The 12321-nt window shown below is 43.2% G+C and overlaps 1 long non-coding RNA gene across 1 annotated transcript; it reads right to left on the reverse strand.

The window, feature by feature from the left end:
- Nucleotides 1–1380: 1380 nt before the first annotated feature.
- On the reverse strand, nt 1381–11009 carry LOC138372415 (uncharacterized). Its single transcript, XR_011230855.1, has 4 exons — nt 10851–11009; nt 2959–3301; nt 2692–2866; nt 1381–2613 (listed from the first exon to the last, which is right to left on the reverse strand). It is a non-coding gene; the product is annotated as an uncharacterized lncRNA (long non-coding RNA).
- Between the last annotated feature and the right edge of the window lie 1312 nt (nt 11010–12321).

Raw genomic sequence — 12321 nt, forward strand, 5'->3', positions numbered from 1 at the left:
ATCAACTGATGTGTGTGATACTTCTCAGCTCTTAGTATTCATTCATGGTGTTGATAGTGAATTTAATGTGAGCCAAGAATTAGCATCAGTTCACAGCATGCACACCACAACAACTGGAGAGGACATTTTCAATGAAGTAAGTAAAACTGACAGCATATAACCTGGAATGGAAGCAAGTGCAGTGTGTGACAATTGATGGAGGAAAGAATATGTCTGGGACAAAGAAGGGTTTGGTTGGGCAAATTACAACAGCTTGTGAGGTTGGAGGATTCTCAAAACCCATTTTTCTGCATTGCCTTATCCATCAACAAGCATTGTGCCTAAAATATGTTGATATGTCTTGTGTCATGGAACCTGTTGTTTCTGTGGTTAATTTCATTAGATCTCATGCACTCAACCATCGCCAGTTCCGTGATTTCTTGAAAGAAATTGATGGAGTTTGTTAACTTGCCTTATTATACAGCAGTTAGATGGCTTAGTTGTGGAAAGGTTTTGCTGCATTTCTTTGAGCTCAGATTAGAAATTGATTTATTTCTCAGAGAAAAATAAACCTCAGCCATTATTATCAGAATGTGAATGGATTTGGAAATCGGCATTTTTTGCCGATATGACAGGTCATATGAATAACTTGAATCTGAAATTGCAAGGCAAAACAAATTTGATCAGTGACTACTTTGTTCATGTCAAGGCATTCAGAGCAAAACTTGCGCTACTTGAAGGCGAGGTGAAGGTTAAGAATTTTGCTCATTTTCCATGTTGTGAAAAATTTCATGCAGAAAGTAAAGTTGAATTTCCTTTTTCATTTGCAAATGAAATAATTTCAGATTTGAAAAAAACAGTTTCAGAAGAGATATGCTGACCTTGATGCCAAAGCAAATGAAATCAGGCTCTTTCATAATCCATTTGACTGCAATGCTGAAAATCTTCCAACTCTATTTCAAATGGAAATTATTGATCTCCAGGCAGATGACAGACTGAAAGATAAGTATAGAGAAGGAAATCTGATCGAGTTTTATAAATGCCTGCAGCCAGATCAGTTTCCAAATTTGATAAAGTTTGCTTGTAGTTTTGTGTCCATTTTTGGTTCAACATACTTTTGTGAACAAACTTTTTCCAAAATGAAGTATGTGAAATCTAACTATCGAGCAAATTTGTCTGATGATCACTTGAAATCAATTCTTACAATTGGCTCATCTAATCTGGAACCTGATTTTAATGAAATTTTGAAGTCAAAACGACAGTATCATTCGTCACACTAATTTGGTTGCATAAAACTAAAGGCAGGAATCTATTTTACCATGATTTTTTTCCAAAAAGATATGTTTTAATTTTTCCATGTTTATACTTTAATATTTGAGGAAATTAAATTACTGGCACTGATTTGTTTTTTTTTCATTTTTTATTCCTCCGGCCCGCATAAATATGGGAAATATATAATGTGGCCCTTACATAGAAAAGTTTGGAGACCCCTGGTCTAAGGGAATGGTTATCTGCTAGATTTGTACCCAACGACTGAAGTGGTGTGCACCCAGCATTGGTTATCACCCTATGTAAGGGCACAAGTACCTCGTGGCTAAAGATCAGTGTTTATATTAGTTCAGATATAATGTGTGGCGACATATGTTACCTGGTTATACTGGCAGTACACACTTTTATAACCATTGATGTCTCATGCCGACAGTGTTCGCAGAGGAGCATAGGTTAGCGAGAAAAATCACTGATACACGACAGTCTCAAACGGTTCTGATAACTTTTCCTCCTACGGCCAGCGACATCACAGATGCCCATAGTTTACCTAATCACATGCTTGTAAATGATGTAAAGCATACTGCTACCCCTTCTGCCTAAGGCTATTGCCTCTAGTTTTTTTCTTTGCGTGATTGGGGTTAAATGATTAATGCATTTGGGGAAGACTGCCACTGCTTTAAACAACTTAGGGAGGACAGGTTGCCTTATAGTCTCGTCAACACTACAGTGCTGACCTCGCTAGCAGGTAGGCGTCTGCAAACTGATAGACAAATCCATAACCAGACTATTTAACAACTCAAGGTCGCTACATTGACATTATCTCTTTCGTCTCCCCCCCCCCCCCCCCAACAGATCAAACGTGTTTAAGATGAGCGATGTAGACAAACTACTTCAGAGAATGAAAAAGTGTGTGTTTAGTATTTATATTAATACACTTATCAGATTCTTTTATTAAAGATTCTTACTCTAAGACAAAATGAATCAATAGGATTAAAAGCTTACTGCCATTAGTTATAATATTACAATAATGAGAACAACTATTGAACATAGAAGCGTGAAGCCTTACAGATGACACGCCTCAGGTGGAAACAGGAGGAGTCTTGCCAAGTGACACCATCATTATACTGGTTGTTTAACACCGCCAGACAGTCCTCGTTGTCTGGCTGTGGTAGTCCTCGCCAGGGGAAGACAAGTGGTACTCAATGCCATGATCATTACCAATCAACACCACGAGTGTGGTTTACGGTCAACAAACCACTTCTCACCTGCCGGTGCTAGACCAGTTAGAGTAGGGAGAGGAAGTGCCAGATAACCACGACCTCGAGTTACGTTTGTTGCCGCTCGTCCAGATGTCGCTGATGTAGTCTGAAATATATCATTTCATTACATCCAAGTTAGCGACTCCAGGCCAAGTTATACTCCAATACTAGCTTATCAACTTACGTGCAATCAGGAACCTGGAGATTAATTCTTGCTTCCTGAGACTTTCAATACTGACGGCCTGGAAGCCGTTGCCACGGCCAGAGCAGTAATAGGTTGCTTGCTCCCAGGTGTAGAGTCTACCAGAGTCGTGACACCATGAGAAGTGATACGCTCTGCCGTCCTCTACCTCGTCAACCTGACCAGTTGGAATACACATTATGTGGGGGGCTCATTTAAGTGCCATTTAACCTTAAAACTGCTATATTAAAGGAAAATAAAACATCTTACCAGGGGTTTAGCAGCATGGTTGCATAGAGATGAAGTTGGACGGAAGGTAAAGGGAGGCAATAGGGGAGATACTTGTTGAGGCTGAGGAATGAAGGCCCGAGGCTGGCTTGGTAGTTGTGGCTGAATAAACACAGGTTGTTGGGCTGGTAATTGTGGGAATGGTTGCTGGGGTTGAGGAGGTTGAGTGGGGCCGCCTTCAGATACCAAGAGGTTCAGTTGAGGTAACGAATGGCCTGTCAACAGTGACTCCCAAGATGACAGGAGCAGCGTCGTCTTTAATGAAGTATTGGGCCCAGGATGGCATCACTCCCGTCGCAATCACCAGAAATATTATGACACTCGTCTGTAATGAGATAAAAATATTACAAAAACAAGTCACTGACAACTATTGTTAAGTTACATGACAAGTAAACAAAGTAAGTCTTCATTTTGGAAGTAATAATTTTGCAAAACTTGCTAGATTCAAAGTAGCATATACATGCGTAAGTATATTTTAGACAAGTTAAAGATTTCAGTAGTGAAGTTTCACACAAAAAAAAACTTTGACATAGTAATTATTAAAAGAAGGCATCAAACTGGGAAGGCTATGTAGCACCATCAAATGCACGAAATAATCAGAGGACGCTAAATATCATCGACGATGCCAATATAGAATAAAGACCCAAGGCGAACGATATCAAAAGCATCCCATTCACCACGAACTATCGAGGGACAAGCGACTGCAAGGAACGGTAGGAAAGCAGAACACCCTCGTCCTGGTAGTCAAGACATTCAATAAGGACATGCACGACTGAACGCAGAAAAATGCAATTTGGACAATTAATGGAGTTTCGCCCTGCTTAGTGATGGTGAATTAAGCAATTGGCCGATATGCAACCTTGCTAGAGTCGCTTCCTGCCGCCAGTAGGAGGAAGGACACTGAAGGGGGGGAGGGGAACTATGCTTAAAAGCACACAGCTTGTTATCAACTACAGAAAACCAACAACCCTGCCAACAGGCAAGGATGGAGGAATGAATAACTGGGTAAAAACCAGAATACCTTTACTGGAGATGGGACAAGAACAGATAGGCTTTCTAGCAGCAGCATCTGTACGCTTAAACACTAAAATGGCTGGTAACCCAGCAAAGCTACAGATAAGTTTACTAGAGATGAGCAACAACCTATGCTTCTCGATAATCACTGGATGAACAGGATTAAGGGACCCTAGAGCCACGAGGAGAATTAAACTACAACCACAAAGGATTGACAAAGAACGCAGGAGACAGAATAGCATAAATTTCCACTGAAGATGGTAGTCTCTGAAGGGAGGCAATACACAAGTGCAGTCAGGAAAAACAGTAGCCTACATCGCCCGCAGACTTAAGACCCATCGGTGAAGATTGGAACCAAGCGGATGTGTGAAGAAAAGTGTTCAAGGAAAAGGCTTTTCAGAACCATAGGAGGCGTAAATGCTTTAGTGATGCGGTTCAAGGATGTACAAAACTTTGGAAGGGGGACTCAATTGGTGATGGAGTCTACCCCCCTCCAAAAAAAAAAAAAAAAAAAATTATGACGAGAAACATTAGAATTAAGGACCGAATGAGAATAATGTTAGATATACCCAGACAAAACAAGGGAGGTGGTGAAGAGGGACAGGTAATACAAGAGGGGTAAATTGCAAAGCACGACAGAGGCTGGAGAAAAAGTTTTAAGGACCACACAGAATAGCGAAGACAGTAGCAATTATGGCAGTCCTGTAAAGATAGGAAGCTAGTGTCAACGTACAAGCCGAAGGTTGGAGTTTAACAAAAGGCACTAGAGCAGAGGTGCAATCCAGTATGGTGCAAAGCATCAAACTTGCGAAGAGTAGAAGCAGGCGAGTAAACAGGGCAACCATAATCTAGTGTAGATATGACGAGAGAAGAATGTAAAAAGTAGAGAGTGCACCCATCTCTTCCCCCCCCCCCCCCTCCAAGAAGTATGGGACAACACCTTGAGGAGGTTAAGGGCCTTAGAGCTTTCAACTCTCAGGTAAGAGATTTGGGGCGACCAAGACAAACGAGTGTCAAAGATGAACTCCATAACCTTAACGCAATTTTTATTCAAGGCGAAGACCATGAAGCATCAAGGATGGACGAAAGAACTACACGCCTCCGAGGATAAGTCATAAACCAAATTTTAGAGAACTAAGCCATGATCGATGGCCCAAGACGACACGGCATCAATTGCAAGTTGAAGACGCCGTTGAAGAGGCGAATCATCACCGATAGCAAGGTTAAGATCGTCGACAGACGAGAAGAGGCCAGAAGGAACGAAGATCGAGGGCAACCAAAAAATTAATTTTGTTCAGAACATTACCTTGGGGTACACCCTCATATTGCCTTAAAAGTGCAGAGAGTTGTACCAAGCCTCACTAAAGGAACGAGGAGATGAAACTTTAGCAGATGAGGGGGAAGATTGCCACAAAGGCCAAAAGAATGAAGTTGAACAGATTATGATACCGCCAGGAAGGCAGCATCATATTCTGGCTCTAAGAGCCTTTAGAGGCTCTTCCAGGTCAAAAAGGATGGCAACAATAGAGATCCTTGCAGCAAAAGTAGTACAAATAGAGATCAAGTTCACCAGGACATCTGTTGTGCTGCAGCACATGCTAAAACCAAGCTGAGAAGGAGACGTGGTGATAAGGTTCCAAGAACTACATACGAACATTAACCATACATTAAGACTTTAGAGACAACTTTTGAGGGCAATAGAGCGGAAACCTTGGAAAGGGTAGTTGAGGGATGACCTAGAGTGGTTTCCATAATGGGAGGACAACTGCATCGAGCCAGTCCTCAATGATTGACTACGACTCCCAGGTCTGATTAAACCGACTCTAAATACGTTTAGAGACGAAAATATCAGAAGTTTCACAATCTCCCTCCCCGCACATCTCAATGATTCGCATCAGAGTCCACCACCGTAGAACCACAGAGGGCTACGGCAGAGAAGCTCAGAAGGGATCGTTATAGGGAAGGCCGAGATGGCTACAGAAATCTAAAGGGAGAGATTCAAGAAGACTTAAGGAAAGCTCTATGAAGACGAGAACCAGAGCCAACATAAAAAGTGGGAACCCAATTTCGTCAAGATGTGCAACCGGTTCCTCCCCCCCCCCCCCCCATACACACAAAGTATCACAGGTGAAGGACTGGTGAGACATCGTGAACCAAGTTGCCCACTATCTTTTAGACACGCTTCCAGATCTGCAGCAGGAGGAGTTTCAGACGTAATGGTGGAAACAAGACAGTACACAAGTTCAGCTGTACTGATGGTCCACCATACTCTATCCGAAACAAAAGAAAAGACTCAACCGTCTGCAGTCTCGCCCAGGCTGCATGGTTACAGCCCGAGCAGAGTCTACCAGGAAATGCACTTCCGCCTTCCCCGAGAAGGAGAGCGAGGAATAGAGTGCGGGCTATGTCGAAGACTCATGAAAAAAGGAGGGCCAAGAGGGAGAGGCAGAATGGAGACGTTGGAGGTAGTAACATGGAGGGTAAAGAAGCGCCAGTCAGCTTCAGCAAACTGGCACCTAGGGAAGGAGTAGTGAGGGTGAAACGGAAAAGTGTAACAAGGATAGGAAAATGGTCACTGCCATGGAGATAATCAAGAACCTGCCACACGAAATCAAAGTAAAGAGATGAACAAACAAAGATCAAGACAGGAAAGGGCTGAGAGTCCGAGAATCCAAATAAGTAGGCTCGCCAGAATTCGTGAGATGGAAGAAGAGAGGAACGGTTCAAAAAGGCGACCCCATGTGTCAGAACATCACCCCAAAGGGTATGTTGACAATTTAAATCCTCCAGCAGGAGCACAGGCAAGGAATCAGGAATTTTTTTTTCTAAGAACCGGAAGAGCAACCTGGACATTTGGGAGGTGGGGGGGGGGGGGGAGGGGAAGGGTTGAGAAACTAATAGCCATGGAAGCTACCAAGACGAGCACCCAAGCACTGGCTCCTGAGACAGAGGCGAAAACTGAAATTAGAAGTTGGAGGTCAGGAAGTTTGCGTAGTATCCACGAAAGTTACACTGTAGAATAGACAATAAACAAGATAGGAACATAGAAGAAAAGGGTGGAAAAGGAACAACACATTAAAGAAGCTCAGGGTCAGCAAAGTCAGGCGGAATGGGTAAAATGATTAAAGATGGAGGGAAGGGAGCAGGGTCCAGAAGAGGAGGAGGCAGAGGAGACAACCAAGAGTGGCAGTCTAGGACAGCAAGAGGGGAGCGCACCTCAGCAACCAAGAGGGGAGCGGGGGCCAAAGAAACTTTAATAGCAGGAAGAGGGGGCTCAACATGAGAGTGAACAATATCTCTGGGAATGTAATGGACATCAGCCCACACAAAAGCAGCGTGGAGAACCAAGAGATGGAGGACCAGAGGGAGAGGAGAAAGAAAGGAGAGGAGACATGACAGACCGAGTAGAAATAAGGGGAACCCCTGACAGAAAGAGGGGAACCATTCCGGACCAAACAAAGGAACTGGGGAGGTGGGCGTGCCTGGGTCTAAGGCATGAAGTGGTTGCGAGACTGAGGAAATACGAGGAGAGGGGGGGGGGGGGGGGGAGTGCAACACGTGTGAACATAAGATTCGTACAGGGAGAGGGTAGAGTTGAACCTCTTCTCAGAAAAAGAAACTTTCCCAGTGCTTCAGGTGGAAGACTGCTGCCTCAAGTTTGTAATCTATACACTAGTATCTGGCAGCCAAGAGGACAGCACTTTGGATTCCTAGTCCAGAGGTTCGATCCGAAGTGGAGGCAGAGAAATGGGCAAAAAGTCTTTCACACTGATGTTCCCGTTACCCAGCAGGGTATAGGTACCTGGGAGTGAGCTGCTGTGGGCCACTTCCTGGGGGGGGGGGGGTCCGATGACCAGGCCACGGGGACGCTAATCCCCGAAATCAAGATTAGCTCAAGAGCACGAGTGAGAGAAGGTAGGGTCGGCCTCACTGCAATTGAGGCAGGGAGCCCGGGGAGAAGTCTACTCCAACTTACACCCTTGTCTTGTGTGGAGGCAACATTGGAGCATGCGAGGGCACCATGCCAAAACTTCCAGTACTTTTAATAAGAGCCAATGAGATGGAACGTACTCCTGAATGGAGCATCTGGCACCAGCAAGAATGACTGGTCAGAAGGGTCCTAACATCAAAAGAAATCTTCACCACCCGAAGGGGCTGACGGCAACGACCACTAGGGGAGGGGGGTCTAGTAAACATCTCTACCTGAAAGACAGAATGGCCTTTGATTCTTCATATCCTCGTGGCAGTCTTTTAGATTGCCAACACCCGCTGGTTACAACATGATACACGAGAACTGTGCCATGACTAGTATTTAACAGCGTTCTTTGCGAGGCAAAAAGGGGTCTCGCTAATGCAGGATAAGGCAGCTACGCGAGTAGCTGCATCTTTAGAAGGATCAGCAACGACTCTCGCCGAGACTGGCGAGGTTGAAAGTAACAGGCTTCTACCGAGTCTGCAAGGTGCTTAAGGAAAGGGCGGGGGGGAAGAGGAGAAGAGAGGGGGGAGAGAGAAAAAAAAAAGAAAAAAAAAAAAAAAAAAAAAAAAAAGTCTAGTAGAATCCAAAGGATGGAGCTCAAAGTACTTAGTCCGCGTAGCAGGACCAATCTAGGAATGGTACAAATTAGAACGGGAAGGGAGCATACAAGAGCGGCCGTGAAGGTGACAACGGCGAGAACTTCGAGAAGGGTCATAAGGTGCAGTAGTGACAAAGATGGAGCCGCGCAAGGGGACGAGGCGGTCACCACAGAGGGTTTGGGGACTACCCTCCTCGACATAGGAGGGAGGGGAGCAGGCCAGAGTAGTCTGGTATGGGCCCAGAACAGGTCCTGTAGTAGGAGGTACAGAGCAAAGTCTTCCAGGACAGTTTGACTCGGGAAGGGGGGTGGGGGGGGGGGGGGGTTGGCAATTTAGAGTTCACATTGTTGGGTCAGGAACATTTGCAGCTTTACGCATCATTTTGATCTAGGTGAAATGACTTTCCTTTCACCCTAAAGTTCATTCCATGGATAAGTTTTCGGCAAGGTCTTTGTGCTAACCTCCAAGACTAGAAGAACTAATGTTTGGAGGTGCCGGGCAATATAAAGTCATGGTTCAGTACATGTACTACAGTAGTTTTATCATCCCGATTCCTCCCCTCCCCCCCCCCCCCCTCCACTATGTCCAACACTGTTGGACGTGGGAGTTATGTAGCATTTGTTGCACGAAAAGTCAGAGTTTATGGAAGCAAATGCAAGGAGTCTAACTTAACATTCTGGTCAACTTCATTAAGAACAGCATGTTCCGTGTCCATATTCAGTAGTTCAAATTTATTGAAAAAACCAAACTTGCATAATTTGTAGATTAACCTACACGTGGTTATCTACCAGATGTCAATGTTAAGGTTTTATGGCAGTAGCATTCACCCTGGCGAGTAATTTTACCGCTAAAATTGGTAGTTTTGCATTATGCTTAAAAAAAAATTACTTCAATTGCTGCCAGGCTTTACCTTCCAGTTTAGAGTAATTGCAGTGAACTAACTGCCTCCCCCAAATGAATCGCTGGTTTACACTGAGCAAGGGGACCCATTTAAGATGTACCTATTTAGGAGTATTGTGGTAGCTTTGAATACTCCCTCACTATACTAAAACACGAGGCAAGATTCAAGACAAGTTTGTAGTAATAAACCTTCAAGAGCTTTAGTAAAGTACATGCGAGGAATAGAGGTTGTGGCATTCTGAAGGATGTGGGATATTATCTGACCAGGAAGATAATTGCCAGTTAAGGTTTCAATTAGAACTGGCATTAATTGTCAGTTCAGGAAAGTCAGCGATGATCCGTCATGCATCAGAAAACACCAGTAGGTAAAGGGGCGTTTACTAATTATGTTAGTGCACCATTATGAAGACCACTTCGTCAAGCACCACGGTCCTCAAGAAGCACAAGTACTTTATTCACAAGGGCGAAATTTTATACGCAATATTTATAAGAGCAATAATTGCCATTTAAATACAGTATCCACTGACGATGAAAGGGTGGCCATTTTTTCTATGCGACAGCCAAGATGATCGAGGCCGAGTTTTAGACAAGTTACTTAGTGTAAACCTAATCTTACCAATTCAGATTTAGTAAAGTGTAACAAAACCAGGAGGAATCATTTGTTAGACCTGAAGGTGCAAAGGGCATGTTGAATCAAGACAACTTTTCCTTCCAACACCCGTTACACAAGCTCCCTGCAAGTTTGTCAGTATAGGGTCTTTAGAGGTTTAACTGCTCAGGCCAATTATAGGCTTGAGGTTTAGGGAATTTCAGTCAAGTTAATAATTAAAATTAAGTCATGGCCGATTTTAATTCTTGTACAAAAGTTATGATAGTTTCAAAATTAATTAAATACACGAATTTTAGCAGTTTTCTACCCAAACCAGTTTACCCTCTCCACAAGGTAATATAGAAATCAAGACGCTTTTAATGTCATTTAAGAATAATCACTTTATTAATAATTCTTAAGAACTCCATTTTAGTCGTGTGGCAGACAATTTAAAACTCAAACTTAGGAATTCACATTAGGAGTAATTTATCTGGATATGAATCAAAGGCACGATTATATGCCATCTAGTTACATATAGCCATAGAAGATTACTAGGTATAAATATGGAATGTAATATTATTGATGTGGTTAATAACTTGCGTCATTTAGTTGACAACTGTTTGACTCACGACACAACTAGTTTGGCTGTGAAGTAAGGGAGAGGGGAAGTTACAAGTTATGAAATACGTTCAACAATTTAACGTCTATAATAATACCTATTACACAACTTAAAAAACATAGAAACCAACAAACTACCTATAACAAACATTTCAACAAAACTTAACAAAACACAAACCTTCGCTATGATACGATGTCTTGCCGTGGAGAGGAGGTAACTGACACACCACGGCTCCAGCTCCCACTTTTATACTCACCACACTGCTTCTCATTGGTTAATAGTCTGACGCAACAGATCCATCTTGGCTTGTAATTGGCTGCGCCTCAACTGGGGTCTAAGACGCTAGTTACTCCTGCCGCTACGACCATAACGTGCACGTTGCCAGTGGCCGCTGCCAGAGGTGGCCAGTGGCCGCTGCCAGAGGTGGCCAGTGGCCGCTGTCAGAAGTGGCCAGTGGCCGCTGCCAGAAGTGGCCATTGACAATATCAACAATGCAGGCAAGGGCCACTTAACCCCATAACTAACGGAACATAAATTGATCTCCTTCACTGCTATGTAGATTTTGTTTATGTATTGTTTAAATATTTATTATTTATAGTCATTTACCTTATTGTTAATTACAACATAGAGAGGGATGAGGGGAAGACATGCGCTCCCAAGACAGACACTCACAGTATATTTAGCACTAATGTAATAACTTTTACTTGTACTAAGATGCTTATAAAAGGTTCCCATACTAAGGAGAAATAATAAGTTTACAGTTGTAAAGTTCCTCTAGTAGTGTGAACTATATTAAAGATGAATTGTCAGTTCAAATATCTATATAAATAAAAATGGAAATGTTCGTTTCTTAAAAACCTCTAATCCCTGAAAGTTCTTCACCGATTGCTTTGAAATTTTCACACAACGTTCCAGTCGCATTCGAGCGGGTTTTTATATACATACTATATAGATGTCACGTCTGTGAGGAAAACATATGTTTTTTTTTAAACTATGCTTTTTCAAGTGAGAGAAATCTTCGCAACCACTTTACCGATTGCTTTGAAATTTTGACACAACGTTGCATTCCAATAGGCGCGTATTTTTAAATACCTACTCTATATATGTCTCACCTACGCTTGTGCTCTCTAGAGTGGAGTACTGCTGCACAATGACAGCCCCTTTCAAAGCTGGAGAAATTGCTGACCTGGAGAGCGTGCAGAGATCCTTCACTGCTAGAATCCACTCAGTAAAACACCTAAACTATTGGGACCGAATAAAGAGCTTAAATCTGTACTCCCTTGAGCGAAGGCGGGAGAGATACATAATAATTTACACGTGGAAAATATTAGAGGGGCTGGTCCCAAACCTGCACACAGAAATAACATCACATGAGACCAGAAGACATGACAGGATGTGCAGAATACCCCCGTTAAAAAGCGGAGGTGCATCAGGTACTCTGAGAGAGAATTCTATCAACATCAGAGGCCCGAGACTGTTCAACTCGCTTCCGCTACACATAAGGGGCATAACTGGCAATCCCCTCACAGTGTTCAAGAGAGAACTTGATAAGCACCTCCAAAGGATACCTGATCAACCAGGCTGTGACTCATATGTCAGGCTGCGAGCAGCCGCGTCCAACAGCCTGGTTGATCAGTCCAGCAACCAG

The sequence above is a fragment of the Procambarus clarkii genome, chromosome 38 (genome assembly GCF_040958095.1).
Source record: "Procambarus clarkii isolate CNS0578487 chromosome 38, FALCON_Pclarkii_2.0, whole genome shotgun sequence".
Lineage (NCBI taxonomy): Eukaryota > Metazoa > Arthropoda > Malacostraca > Decapoda > Cambaridae > Procambarus > Procambarus clarkii.